Raw genomic sequence first — 26,357 nt, forward strand, 5'->3', positions numbered from 1 at the left:
CACTATTCCCAAACATAATTCTAAAACTTCAACACAGACTAATCTTCTATCATCAAATTAAAAGTTAGGAAGTTGTTATTTTATACACACACACATCTGTCTGTCTGCCTATCTGTGTTTTGATAAAGCATGTGAATGTGGATGTTTGTGGTGGGGCAGGGATTGCCTTGCAAAGTTCTTTCTCTTCTTCCCCTGCTTCACATATGAGCTCTTTGTCCTGACAGGGTAATAGCATACAAACAAGGGAGAAACCACTGAAAAATAGAATTGATTATCTTTCAGAATGTCTTTCTGTCTCTAATCAGACTTGACAAACCAGGAATGCTCAAATCTAGGCTGTAGGGACCTCCCTGGTGGCACAGTGGTTAAGAATCCGCCTGCCAATGCAGGGGATATGGGTTTGAGCCCTGTTCCAGGAAGATCCCACATGCCGCGGAGCAACTAAGCCCGTGCGCCACAACTACTGATCCTGCGCTCTAGAGCCCGCGAGCCACAACTACTGAGCCCGCGTGCTACAACTACTGAAGTCCGCGTGCCTAGAGCCCGTGCTCCGCAACAAGACAAGCCACCGCAATGAGAAGTCCACACACCGCGATGAAGAGTAGCCCCCGCTCACCGCAACTAGAGAAAGCACATGCGCAGCAACGAAGACCCAACGCAGCCAAAAATAAATAAATAAATTTATTTTTTAAAAAAAATCTAGGTTGTAAAAATGATGTTACATTTTGGTTTTTATTACCTGTGATACCACTGAAGCAGAATATTTTGATGTGACTGTTTAAAAATTCCCCTGCCAGCATGTAACAACACACTTGTTACAATCAAGTGTGGCAGGTTTCTCTCCTACTGACTCTCTTATTCTCTGGACCACACCAAGCTGCACTAATAAGAGAGTTTTCAGTAAGGTTAAGTATAAGATACTCTTTTGAAAAAGCAACAATAACAAAACTCTGTAGAATTAAGTGGGGGCAATTCTGGAAGTCTTTAACAAAGCAGAGAAAAAAGACAGAGATGCTAAGTGATCTAACATGAAGATATCATAGTACCAAACTGTACTGGACACGGCTCAGGAGTTACACAGAGCATGTGCTTAGCGGGCATTGTTACCCCACTCTAAGCTTTAACCACGTTGCCTGTTTTGTACATGAATAACTTTTAAAGTTATTGAATAGTTAATATTTTTAATGTACATTTACATATGCATATAGAATTGGGGGATACTTTTTATTTTATATAAACATGTCAGGCAATTCCCTGGCGTCCAGTGGTTAGGAGTCTGCACTCTCACTGAGGAGGGCCTGGGTTTGGTTTCTGGTCGGGGAACTAAGATCGCATAAGCTGCGCAGTGCGTGCGGGCAAAAAAAAAAAAAGTCATATATTTTCATCAACTTATTTAAAAATTTTATAATGAAGCGTTCATATATGAGAATATGTATTTACTATATATACATAGTATAAATAATAATAACGAAGCAAATACCTGTGGCGCTCAACTTAAGAAATAAAACAAAAACAATGCCTTCAATGCGCCCAGTGTACCCCTTTACAGTCAAACTGCCTTCCCTCCTCCAAAAGGTAATTATCATCCTACTCTCCTGAAACTGGCACTATTTGTTCTCTTGCTTAACTTTAGTTTTATCACATATGTATGTATCTATTTATTATTTATAGATAATAAAGTTTAAAAGTTTTTGACCTTTATATGTAGCTAATTGTGCTGTAGTTATTTTTCTGGGACATGCTTTTTCCATCAACATTATGTTTATAAGATTAATCCACATTGAAATTTGTAGCTATCATTCAACTGCATTTCCTACTGTATAGTATTCCATTGTGTGAATAGATGAAAAAATATTTTTTCTTTTCTCCATTCATTGGACATTTTGGTGATTTGCAGTCTTTTACTTTTATAAACAATGCTGCTATGAATATTCTTCTCTCCTGGTGCCCATGTCCAAAAGTTTCTTGGACATATACCAAGGGTGGGCATATATCAAAGATATATACCACAGGTGGAATCAACATGTAATGTTTGTCAGGTATTCTCAAAGATGGACAAAAATGCCAAGCTCTGACAATGCCAAGTCTTAGCAAGTCGATGTGAAGCAACCAGAACTCTTTTAGTACTGGCAAGAGTATAAGACGGTATAACTATCCCAAATAGCAGAGGCTTGGTGGAAATGAGCACTCTAATTCATAAATCTCATGCAAATGACATTTGGGAAAATGTACTGTCAGAGTTACTATAAATACCAAATTCCTTTCAAAAGTGGTTACACGTTTTAATACTACCACAGACTTAGCTACATACATCTTCTCCAAGATTGTGGCTTGTTTCTTCACTTCTTTTATGGTATCTTTTGATAAACAGAAGTTCTTAATTTGAGGCAGTTAGATTTATCAATGTAGTTGATTCTAGCAATCATTTCCTTTATAGTTTGCACTTTGGGAAACTTATTTAAGATATCCTTTCTTACCCTGAGCCAAAAAAAAAAAAAATCCTCCCCTAGATTTCTTCCACTGTTTTACCTATCATATTTTTTAAACAGCTTTATTGAGATATATAAGATTCACCCATTTGAAGTTTATGATTCAGTGAATTTGAGTACAGTCACAGAGTTGTCCAACTATCACCACGACCTGATTTTAGACCATCTATTTCACCCCCAAAAGAACTCTTGTACTCATTAGCAGTCACTCCCCATTCTTCCTCGCTCTACCTCTAACACAGCACTAGGCAGTCACTAATCTACCTTTTTAACAGTTTTGCCTATCTTAGACCATCTATTTCACCCCCAAAAGAAGTCTTGTACTCATTAGCAGTCACTCCCCATTCTTCCTCACTCTACCTCTAACACAGCACTAGGCAGTCACTAATCTACCTTTTTAACAGTTTTGCCTATTCTGGACATTTCATGTAAATGGAATCATACAATACATGGTCTTTTGTGACTGGCTTCTTTCATTTAGCATAATGTTTTTGAGGTTTAGCTGTGCTGTAGCATGTATAAGTACTTCATACCTTTTTACATCCAAATAATATTTCATTGTATAGAAATACTATATTTTGTTTATCCATTTATCAGTGATGGACATTTGGGTTGTTTCCATCTTTAGAACTATTATGAATAGTCTGCTGCTATAAATATTCATGTGTAACTTTTTGTGAGGACTTACATATTTTTATTTTTCTTGAGTGTATACCTAGGAGTATATATGATTGGTTATCAGGTAACTCCATGTTTAACTTTTTGAGAAACTGCCAAACGTTTTTTCACAGTGGCTACACCATTTTCATTCCCACCAGCATTGCACAAGTGTTCTAATGTCTCCACATCCTCCCCAATACTTGTTATTCCCATCTTTCTTATTATAGCTATCCTAGTGTGGGGGAAGTTATATCCTACTGTGATTTTAATGTGCATTTCCCTAATGACAAATGATGTTGAGCATGTTTTCATATGGCATATGAGCTACTTTGTATATCTCCTAGGGAAATGTCTATTCAAATCCTTTGTCCATTTTTAGATTGGGTTGTCTTTTTATTATTGACTTTTTGAGTTCTTTGAATGTTCTGGATACATAGCCTCAATATCTCTTAATCACTCTTTTATACCATCCATTTCTTTGTGTATATATGCTACCCTCTAGGTAATTTTTTCAAATCTGTTTTCTACTTCAGTAATTCTCTCTTCAGTCATGTCTAATGACTAAAAATATGAGACCTAAACATATGACCATGTAGATGTTAAATGATTTAAAAAAGGCTTTTTCATACTAAAAATATAATTGTAATTCAAAACTTAATTTCTAGAAGTGTTCTGACTCTTGATATCAATTTGCCAAAACTACTCAAACAGTACATTTAAAATCTGTACATACTCTGTATGTAACTTATACCTCCGTTTTTAAAAACAGATTAAAAGCTGAGACTCAAAACCAATTCAAAAGCTTAACTGATGAGGTAAATAGGGTGAGGTGGACAGGATAAAGGCAGAGATTGTAATACCTTTGAGTCAAGAAAAATAGTCATTTAATAAATGTTCACTGAAGGATCACTATATGAATGGTTAAATGAATGATTAACATAAGAAGATTAGTTTTCATGTACAGCTTTGCAAAATCAGTATCACTACTGTGTAGTCAAACCTCATAGAGTTTTGCACTTCATATGTCCCTTGGTTGCTACTGGTGACTAACATCACTGTCTGTTTTGTAGAGCATTCTCTGTTCTTGCAATGTAGAGAGAGCCTCCAGGCTGCAAGGATTGTGAAGCAACACTGTTGTAACCCAGGAAACTCAGACAATCTTCTTTCCTGACTTCCCAAATATCCACATTTGAGAACATGACTTTCCCTATACTAAAATACTATCTTAGCATAACACCCAGGAAAATAACTTTCAGTCACGTAGTTTTTATGTCTTTCTGGCCAGGAGAGGTCAATATAGAGACAACTGGTGGATCTACCTTTGAGGCACTATTCTAAAAATGTGTTCTCAGAACAGGGCTAGTCCCCTGACAGGTTCACAGGGACAAGCAAAGAAATTTTGATTCAATGTACATTTCACAAATTTGAAATAAAAATTAATTGTGATTTCCACAGAAATGCTGTTATAGTCTCAACAACCAATACATTCTTAAAACTTGTATTATGCTTTATCAGAAGAGTCAGCTCATATCTAACATTACTCTTCATTTTATTATTTCTCTAATTGATAAAAAAGGAACAGAGACTTAAATTCCAGGATTTCTAAAATATAAAATAATAATCAAATAACCCTGAATAGCCTAAACAATCTTGAGAAAGAAGAACAGAGCTGAAGGAATCATGCTCTGTGACTTCAGACTACTACAAAGCTACAGTAATCAAAACAGTATGGTACTGGCACAAAAACAGACACAGAGATCAATGGAACAGAATAGAGAGCCAAGAAATAAACCCCCACACTTATGGTCAATTAATCTACAACATAGGAGGCAAGACTATTCAATGGAGAAAAGACAGTCTCTTCAATAAATGGTGCAGGGAAAACTGGACAGCTACATGTAAAAGAATGAGATTAGAACATTCTCTAACACCATATATAAAAATAAACTCAAAATGGATTAAAGACCTAAATGTAAGACCAGAAACCATAAAATTCCTAGAAGAAAACATAGGCAGCACACTCTGACATAAATTGTAGCAATATTTTTTTGGATCACTCTCCTAAAACAAAGGAAATAAAAGCAAAAATAAACAAATGGGGCCTAATTAAACTTAAAATCTTTGCATAGCAAAGAAAACCATAAACAAAACAAAAAGACAACTTACTGAATGCGAGAAAATACTTGCAAATGATATGAGTGATAAGGGGTTAATAACCAAAATATACAAATAGTTCATAAAACTCAACATCAAAACCCCAAACAACCCAATTTAAAAAATGAACAGAAGACCTAAATAGACATTTCTCCAAAGAGGACATGAAGATGGCCGACAAGCACATGAAAAGATGCTCAACGTTGCTAATCATCAGGGAAATGCAAATCAAAACCACCATGAGATACCACCTCACCCCTGTCAGAATGGCTATCAACAGAAAGAATACAAATAACAAATGTTGGCAAGGATGTGGAGAAAAGGGAACCCTCCTACACTGTTGGTGGGAAAGTAAATTGATGCAGCTACTATGGAAAACAGTCTGGAAGTTCCTTTAAAAACTAAAACTAGAACTACCATATGACCCAGCAATCCCACTCCTGGCATATCTCCATAAAAGATGAAAAGTTTAATTTGAAAAGATACATACAACCCTATGTTCATAGCAGCACTATTTACAATAGCCAAGACATGGAAGAAACATAAGTGTCCATCAACAGATGAACGGATAAAGAAGATGTGGTATATATACAATGGAATACTAGTTGGCCATAAAAAAGAATGAAATTTTGCCAAGAAAGATGGACTTGGAGGGTATTATGCTAAGTGAAATAAATCAGACAGAGAAAGACAAATACTGTATTATATCACTTATATGTGGCATCTAAAAAATACAACAAACTAGTGACTAGAACAAAAGAGGAATAGACTCACAGATATAGAGAACAAACTAGTGGTTACCAGTGGGGAGAGGGAAGGAGGGAGGGGCAACAGAGAGGTAGGGGATTAAAAGGTACAAACTATTATGTACAGAATAAGCTACAAGGTTATATTGTACAACATGGGACTATAGCTAATATTTTATAATAACTATAAATGGAGTATAACTTTTAAAAATTGTGAATTACTATACTGTATGCCTGTAATATATACTATTGTACATCAACTATACTTCAATTTAAAAATAATAAAATAATGATAAAATGTATCATAAGTATAAGAACTCATAAAAATGTTATAATCATAGAGCGGCACGTTCAAGATGGTGGAGGAGTAAGACGTGGAGATCACCTTCCTCCCCACAAATGCATCAGAAACACATCTACATGTGGAACAACTCCTACAGAACACCTACTGAATGCTGGCAGAAAACCTCAGACCTCCCAAAAGGCAAGAAACTCCCCACGTACCCGGGTAGGGCAAAAGAAAAAAGAAAAAACAGAGACAAAAGAATAGGGATGGGACCTGCACCTCTGGGAGGGAGCTGTGAAGGAGGAAAAGTTTCCACACACTAGGAACCCCTTCACTGGTGGAGATGGGGTGTGGGCGGGGGGAAGCTTTGGAGCCATGGAGGAGAGCGCAGCCACAGGGATGCAGAGGGCAAAGAGGAGAGATACCCGCACAGAGGATCGGTGCCAACCAGATCTCACCAGCCTGAGAGGCTTGTCTGCTCACCCGCTGGGACGGGTGGGGGCTGGGAGCTGAGGCTTGTGCTTCGGAGGTCAGACCCCAGGGAGAGGACTAGGGTTGGCTGCATGAACACAGCCTGAAGTGGGCTAGTGAGCCACAGCTAGCCGGGAGGGAGGCCAGGAAAAAGTCTGGACCTGCCTAAGAGGCAAGAGACCATTGTTTCGGGGTGTGCAAGGAGAGGGGATTCAGAGCACCACCTAAACGAGCTCCAGAGATGGGCATGAGCAGCAGCTAAGGCTACTGCTGCAGCCACCAAGAAGCCTGTGCACAAGCACAGGTCACTCTCCACACCTCGCCTCCCAGGAGCCTGTGCAGCCCACTGCTGCCAGGGTCCCGTGATCCAGGGACAACTTCCCCAGGAGAACACAAAGCGCACCTCAGGCTGTTGCAACATCATGCCAGCCTCTGCCACCGCAGGCTCACCCCGCATCCGTACCCCTACCTCTCACCAGGCTGAGTGAGCCAGAGCCCCCTAATCAGCTGCTCCTTTAACCCCGTCCTGTCTGAGCAAAGAACAGACGCCCTCAGGCGACCTACATGCAGAGGCGGGTCCAAATCCAAAGCTGAACCCCAGGAGCTGTGCGAACAAAGAAGAGAAAGGGAAATCTCTCCCAGCAGCCTCAGGAGCAGTGGATTAAATCCCCACAATCAACTTGATGTACCTGCATCTATGGAATACCTGAATAGAAAATGAATCATCCCAAAATTAAGTCGGTGGACTTCGGGAGCAACTGTAGCCTTGGGGTTTGCTTTCTGCATCTAATTTTTTTCTGGTTTTATGTTTATCTTAGTTTAGTATTTAGAGCTTATTATCAATGGTAGATTTGTTTAATTATTTGGTTGCTCTCTTCCTTTTTTTACTTTATATATATATATATATATATATATATATATATGTATTATTTTCCTTTTTCTGTGAGTGTGTATGTGTCTGCTTCTTTGTGTGATTTTGTCTGTATAGCTTTGCTTTTGTCATTTGTCCCAGGGTCTGACTGCCTGTTTTGTTTCTTTTTTTTTTGTTTTTTTAGTATAGTTTTTAGGGCTTGTTATCATGGTGGATTTGTTTTTTTGGTTTGGTTGCACTCTTCTTTCTCTTTTTTTTAAATTACTTTTTAATTTTTTTATTTTTCATAATTTTTTTCTATTTTAATAACTTTATTTTATTATTTCTTTCTCTCTCTCTCTCTCTTTCTTTCTTCTTTCTTTCTCTTTCCTTCCTTCCTTCCTTCTTCCTTCCTTCCTTTCTTTCTATCTTTCTTTCTTTCTTCCTTTCTTTCTTCTTTCTTTTTCCTTCCTTCCTTCTTTCTTTCTTTCTTTCTCTCTCTCTCTCTCTCTCTCTCTCTCTCTCTCTCTCCCTCCCTCCCTCTCTCCCTCCCTCCCCCTCTCTCTCTCCCTCTCTCTCTCTCTCTTTCTCTCTCCCCCCCTATTCTTCTCAGCTCTGTAGCTAACAGGGTCTTGGGGCTCTGGCCGGGTGTCAGGCCTGAGCCTCTGAGATGGGAGAGCCGAGTTCAGGACATTGGTCCACCAGAGACCTCCCGGCCCCATGTAATATCAAATGGCAAAAGCTCTCCCAGATATCTCCATCTCAACACTAAGACCCAGCTCCACTCAACGACCAGCAAGCTACAGTGCTGGACACCCTATGCCAAACAACTAGCAAGACACGAACACAAACCCACCCATTAGCAGACAGGCTGCCTAAAGTCATAATAAGTTCACAGACACCCCAAAACACACCACCGGACATGGTCCTGCCCACCAGAAAGACAAGATCCAGCCTTATCCACCAGAACACAGGCACCAGTCCCCTCCACCAGTAAACCTACACAACCCACTGAACCAACCTTACCCACTGGAAGCAGACAGCAAAAACAACGGGAACTATGAACCTGCAGCCTGCGAAATGGAGACCCCAAGCACAGTAACTTAAGCAAAATGAGAAGACAGAGAAGTACACAGCAGATGAAGGAGCAAGGTAAAAACCCACCAGACCAAACAAATGAAGAGGAAATAGGCAGTGTACCTGAAAAGAATTCAGAGTAATGATAGTAAAGATGATTCAAAATCTTGGAAATAAAATGGAGAAAATACAAGAAACATTTAACAAGAACCCTGAAGAACTAAAGAGCAAACAAACAATGATGAACAACATAATAAATGAAATTAAAAATTCTCTACAAGGAATCAATAGCAGAATAACTGAGGCAGAAGAATGGATAAGTAACCTGGAAGATAAAATAGTGGAAATAACTAACACAGAGCAGAATAAAGAAAAAAGAATGAAAAGAATTGAGGACAATCTCAGAGACTTCTGGGACAACATTAAACACACCAACATCCGAATTATAGGGGTCCCAGAAGAAGAAGAGAAAAAGAAAGAGACTGAGAAAATATTTGAAGAGATTATAGTTGAAAACTTCCCTAATATGGGTAAGGAAATAGTTGATCTAGTCCAGGAGGCACAGAGAGTCCCATACAGGATAAATCCAAGGAGAAACACGCCAAGACACATATTAATCAAACTATCAAAAATTAAATACAAAGAAAAAATATTAAAAGCAGCAAGGAAAAACCAACAATTAACATACAAGGGAATCCCCATAAGGGTAACGGCTGATCTTTCAGCAGAATCTCTGCAAGCCAGAACGGAGTTGCAGGACATATTTAAAGTAATGAAAGGGAAAAAACTACAACCAAGATTACTCTACCCAGCAAGGATCTCATTCAGATTTGACAGAGAAATTAAAACCTTTACAGACAAGCAAAAGCTAAGAGAATCCAGCACCATCACACCAGCTCTACAAAAAATGCTAAAGGAACTTCTCTAGGCAGGAAACACAAGAGAAGGAAAAGACTTAGAATAACAAACCCAAAACAATTAAGAAAATGGTAATAGGAACATACATATCGATAACTACCTTAAATGTAAATGGATTAAATGCTCCAACCAAAAGACATACACTGGCTGAATGGATACAAAAACAAGACCCGTATATATGCTGTCTACAAGAGACCCACTTCAGACCTAGGGACACATACAGACTGAAAGTGAGGGGATGGAAAAAGATACTCCATGCAAATGGAAATCAAAAGAAACCTGGAGTAGCAATTCTCATATCAGACAAAATAGACTTTAAAATAAAGACTATTACAAGAGACAAAGAAGGACACTAGATAATGATCAAGGGATCAATGCAAGAAGATTTAACAGTTGTAAATATTTACGCACCCAACATAGGAGCACCTCAATACATACAGCAAATGCTAACAGCCATAAAAGGGGAAATCGACAGTAATGCAATCATAGTAGGGGACTATAACACCCCACTTTCACCAATGGACAGATCATCCAAAATGAAAAAAAATAAGGAAACACAGTTTTAAATGATACATTAAACAAGATGGACTTAATTGATATTTATAGGACATTCCATCCAAAAACAGCAGATTACACTTTCTTCTCAAGTGCTCATGGAACATCCACCAGGACTGATCATATTTTGGGTCACAAATCAAGCCTTGATAAATTTAAGAAAACTGAAATAGTAACAAGTATCTTTTCTGACCACAACGCTATGAGACTAGATATCAATTACAGGAAAAAATCTGTAAAAAGTACAAACACATGGAGGCTAAACAATACACTACTAAATAACCAAGAGATCACTAAAGAAATCAAAGAGGAAATCAAAAAATACCTGCAAACAAATGACAATGAAAACACGATGACCCAAAACCTATGGGATGCAACAAAAGCAGTTCTAAGAGGGAAAGTTTATAGCAATACAATCCTACCTCAAGAAACAAGAAACATCTCAAATAAGCAACCTAACCATACACCTAAAGCAATTAGAGAAAGAAGAAGAACCAAAAAAAAAACCCCAAAGTTAGCAGAAGGAAAGAAATCATAAAGATCAGATCAGAAAAAAAGGAAAAAGAAATGAAGGAAACTATAGCAAAGAGCAATAAACTAAAAGCTGGTTCTTTGAGAAGATAAACAAAATTGATAAACCATTAGCCAGACTCATCAAGAAAAAAGGGAGAAGACTCAAATCAATAGAATTAGAAATGAAAAAGGGGAAGTAACAACTGACACTGCAGAAATACAAAGGATCATGAGAGATTACTACAAGCAACTATATGCCAGTAAAATGAACAGCCTGTAAGAAATGGGCAAATTCTTAGAAAAGCACGAGACTGAACCAGGAACAAATAGAAAAGATAAACAGACCAATCACAAGCACTGAAATTGAAACTGTGATTAAAAATCTTCCAACAAACAAAAGTCTAGGAGCAGATGACTTCACAGGTGAATTCTATCAAACATTTAGAGACGAGCTAACACCTATCCTTCTCAAACTCTTCCAAAATATAACACAGGGAGGAACACTCCCAAACTTATTCTAGAAGGCCACCATCACCCTGATACCCAAATCAGACAAAGATGCCACAAAAAAAGAAAACTACAGGCCAATATCACTGATGAACATAGATGCAAAAATTCTCAACAAAATACTAGCAAACAGAATCCAACAACACATTAAAAGGATCATACAGCATGATCAAGTGGGATTTATCAAGGATTCTTCAATATATGCAAATCAATCAATGTGATACACCATATTAACAAACTGAAGGAGAAAAACCATATGATCATCTCAATAGATGCAGGAAAAGCTTTCAACAAAATTCAATACCCATATATGATAAAAAAAACCCCAGAAAGTAGGTATAGAGGGAAATTACCTCAACTTAATAAAGGCCATATATGACAAACCCACAGCCAACACTGTTCTCAGTGGTGAAAAACTGAAACCATTTCCACTAAGATCAGGAACAAGACAAGGTTGCCCACTCTCACCACTATTATTCAACATAGTTTTGGAAGTCCTAGTCACAGCAATCAGAGAAGAAAAAGAAATAAAAGGAATCCAAATCAGAAAAGAAGAAGTAAAACTGTCACTGTTTGCAGATAACATGATACTATACACAGAGAATCCTAAAGATGCTACCAGAAAACTACTAGAGCTAATCAATGAATCTGGTAAAGTAGCAGGATACCAAATTAATGCACAGAAATCTCTTGCATTCTTATACACTGATGATGAAAAATCTCAAAGTGAAATTAAAGAAACCCTCCCATTTACCATTGCAACAAAAAGAATAAAATACCTAGGAATAAACCTACCTAAGGAGACAAAAGACCTGTATGCAGAAAACTATAAGACACTGATGAAAGAAATTAAAGATGATACAAACAGATGGAGAGATCAACATTTTGAGAATGACTATACTACCCAAAACAATCTACAGATTCAATGCAATCCCTACCGAAGTACCACTGGCATTTTTCACAGAACTAGAACAAAAAATTTCACAATTTGTATGGAAACACAAAAGGCCCCAAATAGCCAAAGCAATCTCGAGAAGGAAAAATGGAGCTGGAGGAATCAGGCTCCCTGACTTCAGACTATACTACAAAGTTACAGTAATCAAGACAGTATGGTACTGACACAAAGACAGAAATATAGATCAATGGAACAGGATAGAAAGCCCAGAGATAAACCCACCCACATATGGTCACCTTATCTTTGATAAAGGAGGCAAGAATATACAATGGAGAAAAGACAGTCTGTTCAATAAGTGGTGCTGGGAAAACTGGACAGCTACATGTAAAAGAATGAAATTAGAACACTCCCTAACACCATACACAAAAATAAACTCAAAATGGATTAAAGACCTAAATATAAGGCCAGACAGTATAAAACTCTTAGAGGAAAACATAGTCAGAACACTCCATGACATAAATCACAGCAAGATCCTTTTTGACCCACCTCCTAGAGTAATGGAAATAAAAACAAAAATAAACAAATGGGACCTAATGAAGCTTAAAAGCTTTTGCACAGTAAAGGAAACCATAAACAAGACGAAAAGACAACCCTCAGAATGGGAGAAAATATTTGCAAACGAAGCAACCGACAAAGGGTTAATCTCCAAAATATACAAGCAGCTCATGCAGCTCAATATTAAAAAAACAAACAACCCAATCCAAAAGTTTAGGTCCAGAAGACCTAAATAGACATTTCTCAAAAGAAGATATACAGATTGCCAACAAACACATGAAATGATGCTCAACATCAGTAATCATTAGAGAAATGCAAATCAAAACTACAATGAGGTATCACCTCACACCAGTCAGAATGGCCATCATCAAAAAATGTAGAAACAATAAATGCTGGAGAGGGTGTGGAGAAAAGGGAACCCTCTTGCACTGTTGGTGGGAATGTAAGTTGATACAGCCACTATGGAGAACAGTATGGAGGTTCCTCAAAAAACTAAAAATAGAACTTACAACCCAGCAATCCCACTCCTGGGCATATACCCTGAGAAAACCATAATTCAGAAAGAGTTATGTACCACAATATTCATTGCAGCTCTATTTACAATAGCCAAGACATGGAAGCAACCTAAGTGTCCATCAGCAGATGAATGGATAAAGAAGACGTGGCACATACATACAATGGAATATTACTCAGCCATAAAAAGAAATGAAATTGAGTTATTTGTATTGAGGTGGATGGACCTAGAGACTGTCATAGTGAGTGAAGTAAGTCAGAAAGAGAAAAAGAAATACCATATGCTAACACATATATATGGAATCTAAAAAAAAATGGTTCTGAAGAACCTAGTGGCAAGACAGGAATAAAGATACAGACATAGAGAATGGACTTGAGGACACAAGGATGGGGAAGGGTAAGCTGGGACAAAGTGAGAGAGTGCCATGGACATATATACACTACCAAATATAAAATAGATTGCTAGTGGGAAGCAGCCGCATAGCACAGGGAGATCGATTCGGTGCTTTGTGTCCCCCTAGAAGGGTGGGATGGAGAGGGTGGGAGGGAGATGCAAGAGGGAGGAGATATGGGGATGTATGTATATGTATAGCTGATTCACTTTGTTATAAAGCAGAAACTGACACACCATTGTAAAGCAATTATACTCCACTAACGATGTTAAAAAAATGTTATAATTGTAAATGGTAATCAGAAATTCAGTATGAAAAAAGAAAAGAAATTCACTGAGAATACAGAATATGAATTTATATTCTCTTGTTAAAGGTGATCTGCAAATGAGATAATTTCCTATATGCAGCCTAAAAAGAAAATGCAGAAAGGAAGTATATTGTGACAAAAACATTAAATTGAAATTTATTGGCCTTATAATCCATTTATTCCTATTCCTTGATACAGTGTTTTGAAATTCTGTCAGTTAGTTGTATGAAGCCAGCAGAACTGCCCCATAATTTTCAAATAAAGAAGAGTGACCTCTATAGTAAACTAAGGAAGTTTTTCTAGTACAAGCCCTAAATAATGCATTTTAGGAGATAATTGATACATTTTGTCACTAAAAGCATACACAAGTATTACTAAGACATCCTTCATAGCTTTACTCCTTAGTACGAAATTAGACACAGGCCATACTGTTGCTAAGAAGTTTATAAAACTTCTGTAGATAAAAATATAGTGCTTGAGAGGAAACAGAATGAGTTACTAGATAAAATTCATTTATCAAACGGAACCACTGGATGTCACATAATGACAATCATGTATGATGTGGAAGCACTGTCACACGTTCATGGTGTGTGTGTGTGCGTGCACGTGTTCTTTTCAGTTGGATGGAACCACTAGTGGGCTGAGTATGAATCCACACTTGGTACACGCACTGTCCATCTATGAGGGAGAAGTGCTTGTCCACTTATTACTGAAATCCATGCTACTATAGAGATTTTTCATTAATTGAAAATTCCTATGTGAGAAGTGGTATGAAGTGGGTCAGTGTTGACAGGTGGAGACATCCAAGAAGAGGTTAACAGAATGTGCTCCTGATTACCTGACCTCACATTGCTCCACTCATTCATTGGCATTCAACGCTGAGTGACTCTTGACCCTGATTTTGAGTTGAAGGAAATAATGGCAAGTAAAAATGTGATCAAATTATATCTACTAATGGTAAAAGTGTTTAGCATGCTGTGTGGAAAAAAAGTAGGCAGTGACAAAAAAAAAAAAATCCAGTTTTCCACACTGTCATAGGAAAAAATATTCACGAGACCACACATAGAAACTAATTTTACTCAAAAGTACTCACATGAGACCATATACAGAAACATTTCTACATTCATAACACTGTTAATGCCAGGAAGGGCTAGGGAGACTGTCTAATGTATTGTCCGATCAAGGACACTTTTGAGAATGAAAGGAGGCACTTTTAACAGTTTTACTGGGAGAATAGACATAAACTCAAACTGTCCCAGGGATATATGTCACCTTGGTAAGGACTATTCTATGATTTCAAGTGACTTGTTTGAATATTATATGTATAATATTATCAACATATTAAATAGCATAACATTATCACTTCAGGGGTGAAATACAATGTTAATGTTGAGGATAAGCTATCGAGACTTCTTGCAAAGATTAAATTATGACATAAATGGTTTGATTGCTGAGTGTTCCAGTCTTTTCCAATCCTGGATGATTTTCTTCATGCCTTGGAGAAATAAACTGATTCTATATAATGAACATATTTTAAAAATTTTAGGAAAATGCTGGTTTAAGAAACCCAGAAGAAATACTTTCAGAAGCTGAACTCATCCATCCATCACTATCTCCCAAGGTGAAACATCCAACCTTGAATTTCTAGTTTATTGCTGATGGAGTGGAGAAAATGTTTGGTGAGAAGTCTCACCACAACTTCCCCATAAGCATTTGAAAGATCCACCAAACACTTGCTGACGACCTCTCAAACCTTTTATTGTGAGAATGTTGCAATTTAATAGAACAAAGAGAAATATAAACTGAATATGAAATCTGGGCAATGGCTCAAAGTATCTGTAGATCCCTTAGTGAAAGATAGTAAACAAGTATCATCCTTCGTACTGATATGAAACTATTAAATTATGCTAACAATGATAAGTTAACATAGTCTGCTTTAGTTTCATTTTTTTACTTATGATTATTTTTTTTTAATATTTACCCTTGTCGGTGATTTGTGTGATTCATACACAAAGTAAATGGTCCACAAATGCCCAAATTATTAGAAAATTTTAAAAATGATGATTTCACATCAAAGTTAAGGTTTGCAGGTCTACGTCTTAACCAAGCCTTAACCAAGATTGCAAAGGGTTGAGAAGGTGGATATCTTTAAGACCTACATTGCTCCAACTTACCCCCACAAGAATCAACCCAGGTACCACATTTTACAAACATTTGAATCGTGTCTGTGTTCCAGAGTTATAACAATGTACAAAAAGCAGCTCTTGTCCTCAAAACTTCAGAGAATCTGTGAAACCTCAGAGGCTTAAGCACTACATTAGAGAAAATTTAAGAAGCTCCAAAATGTACAAGAGAGCACCCAACCAAGACTTGGGGGAATCAAATCAGGCAACTGAGACCTGAAGGCTGACGGGGTGGTGAAGGGGAGCGTTCCTGGCATAGGCAATTCGATTGGCACAGATCTGGGAGGTGAGAAAGAGCATACCATCCCCAAAATGGCAGATTGCACAGGATGGCAGGGCACCTAACGTGAAGAGAAGGGACACCCTGATTAACGTGGTTTGTGTGAGCTACGCTACAGAGCTTCACCCCGGGCACCATGGGTAGCCAGCGAAGGATATGAGCAGGGGAGTGACATGATGAGATTAGTGCTTCAGAAATACTCTGTAGTGTGGAAAATGAACTAGAGGGAGGCAAGAAGAGGCAGGGAGACTTGTCGGGGGGCTATAATAACAATGGGATGATTTAAGAGCAGTGATAACAATAATTCTGGAAATGCAAAAGGAAGGGAAAATAGAGGATGAAAGTGAATTCTGACATTGGATTTGGATTTTGAAGAATGAGTAGGAGTTTACCAGGCAGGCAAGTAGGGAAGGGCATTCAAGACATAGCAAAGAAGAAAAGAAAGAGACATATTCCTGGGCACTCATATATCAAAGAAATGAGATATGAAGAGAAAGATGGCTTGGAAACAGGGTGGGTTGCCACTTGCTTTTCTGAGCTGGGGAGTGACATGCTCAGATCTATATTTTAGAAAAATGAAGATACAGGGCAGGCTAGATTTGGAGTTCGGTAAGATGTCACACTACCAAGCCCCTTTACAACAGCACATCTGGTCATCCCACCTCTGGATCTCAATAGGAATTCCTTCAATCACAGGAGATTAGACCAGAACAAGGGCACACCAAGATTTCCACAACAAAATATTTTCAACAGATCCTTTCAGGAACCAGGCCGGTTTCCTAAGCTACAGGGTGCCACAGTGGCTCTAGATCCTTGTAACAGACACTGTGGGTTGGTGACCAACAGTTCGCCTTCTCATGCCTCTATTTAGTTCGGGTAACCCCCTTTCCCTTATGTGATCGGAGAAATCCTGACTGATCTAGGCAAATCACAGTAGTCTCATTTCTCCTCAGTGACTTTTACTAATAACACCTGTGACCCAGTTCTGGCAAAGGAGAGAGGATCTTCTGGACGGGTGGGATTCTAGAAAAAACCCCTTAGCTCTTTGAAAGAGACACAAGGAAAAGATGGTCCCTTTTCTGCTTCCATCAAGATGTGATGCTTGCTGATCCTTCAGCTTTCTTGGGATACAGACAGGGAAAAGTTGAAATGCTGAGGATGGCTGAGGGGAAAGATGAAAAGAATCTGGGTACTTGGTATCATCAATGAGCTTCCTAATTAACCAAGTTCAGGACCACCCTGCCTTGGAAATTCTTATTATGTGAGCTGAGCTCCTCCATGGTTTTAGCCATTTGGGGTTGAATGTTTGTTACTTGCACCAGCTGACATCCTCTAACCAATCAGAGCCCCTTTTGGAGTGAAGGAAACACATGGAAGGTTTAGGAGTGGGAGGGAAATATTCTTCAACATTGGCTACAACTCTTCAAGCTGTCCCTCCCTCTTCTTCTCCTTTTCCTCACTGACTAATATGAATCAGTCACCTGTTCTGCAGGCTGCTCTGTGGAGGTAAACAAGGTGATGGGGAGAAGGTAAAATACACTAACTGGCTATGCTTCCCAGCCTGGAGTATTTGATTGTCTGATTGCAGGAGTGGAAATACCACTTCTGGCTGTTCAAAAGGAACCCTGTGAACACCTGTTCTTTGTATAAGATATGGGGAAAAGAGTCATCATATTAATGCAGGGCCAATGTCTTCACAAGGAGTGGGGTGCAAATGTCACACAGGGCCATTGTGAGCAAAGTTTCCTTTAATTGGGTGGCATAGCTAATTTGCAGCATCCTAGCAGCAAGTAAACTCCACTCTCACACAAACATCAGAAACTTAGTGAGAGGCTGTGAGCCCCTGACACAGGCTCAGATTTATGACTGGGTACAGAGAAAACATGCCACGGAAAATGGTCCCTGGTCTCTCTCACAGCATAGCAGGAACTCCAGCAAAGAAAGCTGCTGTCAACTTTTGATTTCTATCACTCACGTTTCACATTTTAATTTTCTGGAATGGGGATGTATCTCATTACTGATGTAACATTTAATGTGGTATTGTTTCTTTTCTTGTAAGATGTTCTTCAATACATACAGGTCAACTGATGTGCTGGGAAAGGCATGGACAGATCCACTCCCTTCAGGGGGTGGCAAACATGCTGGCCAGCAGTGACCTCTGTAACAAGAGGCTGTTTGCTTATGGAAAGCTTCTTCCTGCAGAATGGTGCCCACTGAGCTGGGTGGCCTGGTGACCACTGGGTGGGCAGGAGACGTGCCTCAAGTGGCGTGATGGTGGGGTCCCTTAAGGCGGGGGAGACCTCCCATGCATATGCTGTTCAGCCTGAAATTCCTGCGTTATAAAGTCATTCCTTTAGGTCTACAAAATTCATTTTGTCTTTGAGAGTTTCCTATTGCATGATTTTCAAATTGAATAGCAGTGCACTCTTTTCCAGTAAAATCTCCTTGGAGATAATAGTATATAAGTAGATAGATATTCCAGTGGATCCCATGCTTATTGGAAAATATTCTTTGCAGGATTTCTGAATCACATGCATGGAACGCTTTTGGAAAATTATTACTAAAATCCACGGAGAGATATATGGAAAAAAAGTTATGAGGCTAGAATCAGACTGTTAGAAACTTTCAAATTTACCTGGTCCAACATCGTCATCTTACTAAAGAGGCAACTGAGGCTCTGAGCGGTTAAGAGGCTCAGCCACAGTTAGTACTCATCCAGGTGGTAACCACCGGGATCAGAACCTCTGCCAACTCACTCCTGGTCTACAGTTCTGGTAGGACAGTAGGGGGCGGGCAGAGGTCCACACCCCTGGGTCACCATGTTGCCTGGAACTGGCCCTGTGCCCTCAGAGGAGACGTCTGCCACCATAGCCATTAGAGCTTCTGCAGTCTCGTTCTCCTGTCTCTCCTCTTCCCCTTGTGCCAGCTGCTGTCATCAGGAGGGTGGCCATCTCCACACAGAGGCCCACAACCTCATGTAAACAGACCAAGCAGTCTCCCATGAAGCAAGGTTGTATGGCTGAGATCCACAGAAGGCAGCATCTTTCCCTGCTTTTCTCTCACCCTGAGTCCTGGGACTGTCTTCACAGAAATGCCCAGTGGGCTCCTTGGATTATCCATCCTTTCTTCCCAAGAACCAGCTCTAAGACATAGGGGAATCTGAAGCCTGGTTGGAATCCATCCCATGTTCCAACTTGCTGAGGTGGGCATATTACTTAGTGTGGCATCAGTGGCCTCAGTTATAAAATGGGATAATAATGTACTGGGCTTATGCTGGTGTGGGGAAGATTCAGTGGGATCATACAGGTGGAATAGTTAGCATGTAGTGAGAACTCAGTCATACAGTTACCTCTTATTATTAATAATACTAGCTGTTATCTCACTCAATCTGTTGAGTAGTTGTTTTGTGTGAGGCATATGCCTCTTTTTTTTTTTTTTTTTTTTTTAAAGGTGGTGGATTTAGCACACAGGAACAGCTAAATTCTACAAGTTGGGTTTTTTTCTTTTTCTTTTTTTTTTTTTTTGATGAAAGCTTGATGGTAGTCACATTGCTTAATTTGTGTCATGCTTTATTTATTTATCTATTTATTTATGGCTGTGTTGGGTCTCCGTTTCTGTGTGAGGGCTTTCTCTAGTTGCAGCGAGCGGGGGCCACTCTTCATCGCGGTGCACGGGCCTCTCACTATCGCGGCCCCTCTTGCTGCGGAGCACAGGCTCCAGACGCGCAGGCTCAGTAATTGTGGCTCATGGGCCCAGCTGCTCTGCGGCATGTGGGATCCTCCCAGACCAGGGCTCGAACCCGCGTCCCCTGCATTGGCAGGCAGACTCTCAACCACTGCACCACCAGGGAAGCCCGGCATATGCCTCTTAATGCCAAAAATATTTTTGAAAAGATGCATCTTTTACATTAGGTTGGAGGGTAGAGTGTAATCTGGTTGAGCTCTGTACAAACCACTTGTCATCAAACTAAGGAATAGTCAGCTAAAATAATTCCCTACAGATGCTTTGCTTTAATGCATGCTGGTAGAGTCAGCCTAATTCCTGGACGCAGTGATGCTGAAATACCACCTCTGTTCCATAAATACACATTCAGGGAAAGAATTTCAGTCATGGAACTATAATGAAAACATGCTTTCTCTTCATTGTTTTAAGGTATTAGTATTCTTTTGTTCTTGTCCCAGATTCTGCCATTCTTCCTGTTTTTCTCCTCTACTCTGCTTATCTTGTTTCCTGCCTTCCAAATGTAATAGGACTTCCTTGCCATTCAGAGAAAAAGACCAAGAGATACTTCTCTGCCTTGCTGCAGACAGGTGAGGTGCTTCCTGAAAGCGCTGCTGGTTAGGAAAAAGTTGTAAAATGAATTAACTATGTCTACCACTTCTAATGTGAAGAGGTGTGAGACACAGGTAGCTGAGGATACCTAAGTAAGTTTGACGGAAAATACTTCAACTGGACAAAGAAAATAAGTTTATAAAAAGAATAAGCAGCATTTCGGAACTAGGTAAATTGAGTTTGTACATAAAAGGTAATGGCAAGAGAAGACCTGACAGTGGATGTGGGGTGATGTGGGAGTCTTTGGAAGACACTAGGGAGTCAGGTGATTGACTTTCAAGCAAGCAGCATGGGATATTGTGATTTATAATAAGAAATATATATTTGGTCTTCATCCCATTCCTGGCACAGAGCATCACGTCTTCTGACTATTCCTGAGTTATATCCTTTGTAATAAATGGGTAATCAAGTAAGTAAACTCTTGGGCTTCCCTGGTGGCGCAGTGGTTGAGAGTCTGCCTGCCAATGCAGGGGACACGGGTTCGAGCCCTGGTCTGGGAGGATCCCACATGCCGCGGAGCAACTGGGCCCGTGAGCCACAACTACTGAGCCTGTGCGTCTGGAGCCTGTGCTCCGCAACAAGAGAGGCCGCGACAGTGAGAGGCCCGCGCACCGCGATGAAGAGTGGCCCTCGCTTGCCACAAGTAGAGAAAGCCCTCGCACAGAAACGAAGACCCAACACAGCCATAAATAAATAAAATTAAAAAAAAAAAAAGTAAGTAAACTCTTTTCCTGAGTTCTGTGAGCCGTTCTAACAATGACATAGCCAATCAGTGAGAAGTCCAGGTGACAACTTGGACTTGTGATAGGTGTCTGAAGCTAGGATGCAGTCTTGTGGGACTGAGCCTTAACCTGTGGGATGTGATGCTCTCAAGGTAGATAGTGTCAGAGTTGAGGTAAAGTTGTAGGACACCTAATTGCTTACACACAGATCTGGAAGCAAGAAGAACTGAGGATGTAAGTATAAGAGAAAACAGAGTTTTCCCTTTACACAGTGTCTTTGGGGCTCGGGGTTACTTTGCATTTAAACTACATTGAAAATTAAAGTTATAGACAGGAAAAGCTAAGCAGGAGAGTGCTTTGAAAACATGGTTTACAATCACCTCTGTCATATATCTAATTTCCACATATTCATAAATCTGTTGCTGGCTCTCTATTCCGTTCCACTGGCCTATTTACACTGTCATCAATACCACCCTGTGTGCATTACTACAGATTTTTTGTAAGGTATATAGTAAAGTGAGCCCCTGAACTTTTATTTTGCCAAACTTTTCTTGGCTCTTCTTGGTCCTTTATGCTTCCATATACATTTTAGAATTAACCTTTCAATAAAAGGGGAAAAACAATCGTTGAGTTTTTATTGGAATTGCATTTATTTAGTCTACTAATTTGGGGGACATTTAATAGCTTTAAGATATTGAATATTCCCATTCAAAAACATGATATATGTTTCTACTTAGATTGGCTTTAATTTTTACATTTTAAAATTATCTCCAAAGCAGTCTTGCACACCTTATGAAAGATTTATTCTTAAGTACTGTGGTGTTTTTGTTGCTATTTAAAATAGTACCTTTCTTAATTACATTTTTTACATTTGTTGCTAGTGTGTAGGAACACAAGGGATTTTTTTCTCATATAAATTTATTTATTTATTTATTTATTTATTTTTGGCTGCGTTGGGTCTTCGTTGCTGCGCGCGGGCTTTCTCTAGTTGTGGCGAGCGGGGGCTACTCTTTGTTGCGGTGCACGGGCTCTAGGCACGCGGGCTCAGTAGTTGTGGCTCGCGGACTCTAGAGCGCAGGCTCAGTAGTTGTGGCGCACGGGCTTAGTTGCTCCGCGGCATGCGGGATCTTCCCGGACCAGGGCTTGAACCCGTGTCTCCTGCATTGGCAGGCAGATTCTCAACCACTGCGCCACCAGGGAAGCCCCGCAAGTGATTTTTTATGAGCTCGTATCCAGCAATCTTGCCAAATTCATTGGTCAGTTCTAATAATTAGACTGTAGGTTCCCCTGGACCTTCTATGCAGCCTATCATATAAATTGTGAGCAACGGCAGTTTCGCTTCTCCCTTAGCAACCTATACACCTTTCATTTGTTTATTTTTTTATTTTTTTAACTTACTGTACTCATAGGATCTCTAGTATATTATAAAATAGATAATAGTAATAATGGGTATTTTACCTTTCCTGATTTGTAATGAAATGCTTCTTACTGTTCATGATTACATATGATGTTATTGGTGAGTTTTGGTAGAAACCAAAACTTAAGAAAGCTTCTTCTCTTACTAGTTTTCTAAATTATTTTTCTTAGGAAGGGGTCTGCAATTTGATCTAATGCTTCTTAGATTAGATTTTGAGATGATCGTGTGTTTTTTCTTTTATAAAATGTTAATGTGGAAAATTAGAACAATAGATATTTATCAAAATTATACATGAACACGGTTTAAAGAGTCAAGCTGCTCTATGACACACCATTTGCTTGCCCACTAGCAAGGCGTGGGAGCTCCAGTTACTCTACATCTTCACCACACTTGGTATTATTATCAGTATATTTCATTTCAGCCATTCCATTGGGTGTGAAGTGGTAGCTCATCATTTATGTAATTATGAGCTCTGTAGTAAAAACTAACAAAAAATCAACTAGTGTAGGGTGAGCCACACCAAGATGTTTATAAATTAGCAGATAAATCAACTTGTATAACAGTAGCTCAATCCAAAGTCAACATCATAACACAGGTTCCAAAACTGAAGGACTGTTCCAAGGGCATGGTGAATCCATTATCTGTAAACTGTAATAATTTGTGAATCTACTGTTTGTAAACTAAATTAATAAAATTATAGCTTTATGTGGGTTCTAGGATTTTTTTTTTTCTTTAAAAAAGGGTTTCTTGTGGTGGCTAAGACATAGGTGGGGCTCTGACAACTATTCTATGTGACCTTGGGTAAAACCTGAAACCTGAGCCTCAGTCTCCACATGTGTAAAATGGGGCAGTAGTAGGAGCCACAGAATAGGGTCATTTTGAGAATGAAATAAAATAAACCATGCCAAGAGTTCAGTCCAGTGTCTAGCTTGGAGCATATGCTCATTAAAAGTTCAGTTGTGGTTACCTGTCAAAAAATTTGGATGTTAGTTGCTTCACTAATAGAGGAGAAGTAAAGCAGTCACGCAAGTACCTAGCAGATACATATAAAAACTGGACAAAATGGAAAACAAAATTTAAAACATCTGAAAGCAACCCAAAGTGGACCAAAATCAGAGGAAAGTTTAGGCTCAAGAAACTGCAAGTAGGAAGGGTAAAAACTGAATGGACTGTGCTTCTTGACCCAAGGAGCCTGCCAACTCCCATGGCCAAGGCTGAGGAAAAATCATAAAGTTAAAGAAAGCCGTTACATATTGGATGGTCTTGCACCCTGTCTAAAGTAACAGTGTTATAAGTGGTGATCTTTAGATGTACAGAAAAGGGGAGAGGAAAAGAAAGCTTGTTCATCTAGAATCACCCAAGGACTCCATACCTGGCAGACACTATAAGGAATTAGTGAAGAGCGTTGCATGGTTGGGCAGTGATCATTCATTCATTCATGTGTTCACTCACCTCCTTGTTCATTTACTCAACAAATTTTTATCAAGCATCTATGATTTTATTACTAAATATTAGCACTATAAAGATGAATTTCTGGGTTTCCACTATTTACATTCTAGACACAGACTTGACCAACTTCAGAGATGATTTTAAAGCTCTGCCTCAAAATCCTGCACCCAGTCCTGGCTTCCATCTGCCTCAAATCATCACCTGCAACAGAGAGAGCATGGCAGCACCTGCGTTTACCTTGAATTTCTACCCACTTCCATGGACCTGACAGAGGGCGGCTACATCCATGATGATCAACCTTGGCTGCATGTTAGATCCACCTGGGAGCTCTAAGAACTCTAAGCCCCCCACTGTTCCTGGATCAATCACATCCAAATCTCTGAGGGTGGGACCCTGGCATCAGAATTTGTAAATATTCCTAGGTGATTCTGGGTACAGCCAGAATGGAGAATGAACTCCAGGCTGGTTTAGAGTTGCATGAGAACAAAAGAGAATGGCTAGACAATCATCCAGGGAGCAGGGAGGTAGGGAGTGCTGTTGCTACTGATGGTGAGACAGGGCAGGCTAGAGGCAGGAGGAGGGCTTTGTGGTCATCTCCCACGCCTGCTCTGCACTTGTCGGGGTTTATACCTACTGGGAAGTGTTGTGGGCTGAATTGTGTCCCTCCCCCAAATTCATATGCTGAAGTCCTAACCTCCATACCTCAGAATGTGACTGTATTTGAAGACAGGGTCTTTAGAGAGATGATAAGGGTGAGCCCTTATCCAATATGACTGTTGTGCTTATAAGAAGAGGAGATTAGGACACAGGCACGTATCAAGGGAAGAGCATCTGGAGATACAGTGGGAAGGCAGCCATCTGAAAGCCAAGGAGAGAGGCCTCAGGAAAAACCAACCCTCCTGACCCCTTGATCTAGCCTCTAGAACTTCTAGCCTCTAGAATTGTGTGAAAACAAATTTCTGTTGTTTAAGCCACCCAGTCTTTGGTATTTGTTATGGCAGCTCTAGAAAACTAATACAGGAAGCACAGGCACCATATTGATGACACGGTTGTCTTATTATTGCTATTATTGTTAATTAAAACATATTTGTGGTAAAAAAAAATTCGAACAGTGGAAAATGGTATAGAATGAACATTTTAATTTCTCTTTTCTTCCCTGAACCTTCTGTAATCACTCCCCTGAGTTAAGTACTGTTAACAAAGTTGGGTATCTCTGTTTGTTTGTTTGTTTGTTTTTAATTAATTAATTTTTGGCTGTGTTGGGTCTTTATTTTTGTGCGAGGGCTTTCTCCAGTTGCAGCGAGCGGGGACCACTTTTCATCGCGGTGCGCGGGCCTCTCACTGTCGCGGCCTCTCTTGTTGCGGAGCACAGGCTCCAGACGCGCAGGCTCAGTAGTTGTGGCTCACGGGCCCACTTGCTCCGCGGCATGTGGGATCTTCCCAGACCAGGGCTCGAACCCGTGTCCCCTGCATCGGCAGGCAGACTCTCAACCACTGCGCCACCAGGGAAGCCCCAACAGAGTTTTATATTAAATAATATCACGTGAGGGTATCAAGATGTATTTGCTGACTATGCAATGAGCACTGATTCCCACTGTGTGCAAGACCCTGTGCTGCTGGCATACCAAGGAGGATGTGGTGCTATTCGGAACCCCAGTGCCGACAACATGGGGGTGCCTGTCTTCTGTCTCTGGGGTCAGGGCCCCCCGACGGAACGGGGGATACTGGGAAGTCAGTGCTGGGGGCCAGATGGGGATGAGCACAGTTGTTACTCGGAGGAGCCAAAAGAAATCACAACCAAAGGGCAAGAACCGACAGGAATTAAAACTTGTGGTTAGACCTAGAGGAAAGACACCCAGCCACAGATCTGGGACAAGAGGACCAGGCAATGGATGGAGCGCAAGGTAGGAAGTGAGGGGGCACAGAGGTCCCCGGCAGGACATCAAGTCAGCAGGAGCTGCAGGACAGAGGGTTCTTCAGGTCTAGGCTGCGGGCTGTGAACGCGGCGGGGGGCAGGGTGTGGCTGAGTGGCCCCAGGGAGCCAACAGGCTTCAGGTCTCAGGGCCTCACGTGACAGATACGCACA

General features: G+C 40.0%; 1 long non-coding RNA gene across 1 annotated transcript in view; it reads right to left on the reverse strand.

The window, feature by feature from the left end:
• Positions 1-4,696: 4,696 nt before the first annotated feature.
• Positions 4,697-26,357, reverse strand: part of LOC309628635 — a 67,035-nt gene continuing 45,374 nt past the window's right edge. The window contains exon 2 of the long non-coding RNA XR_014244605.1: positions 4,697-7,512. This is a non-coding gene — a long non-coding RNA (uncharacterized lncRNA). The remainder of the gene's footprint in view (positions 7,513-26,357) is intronic.

Source organism: Balaenoptera borealis (genome assembly GCF_965194805.1).
Source record: "Balaenoptera borealis genome assembly, chromosome: 4".
NCBI classification, from domain to species: Eukaryota; Metazoa; Chordata; class Mammalia; order Artiodactyla; family Balaenopteridae; genus Balaenoptera; species Balaenoptera borealis.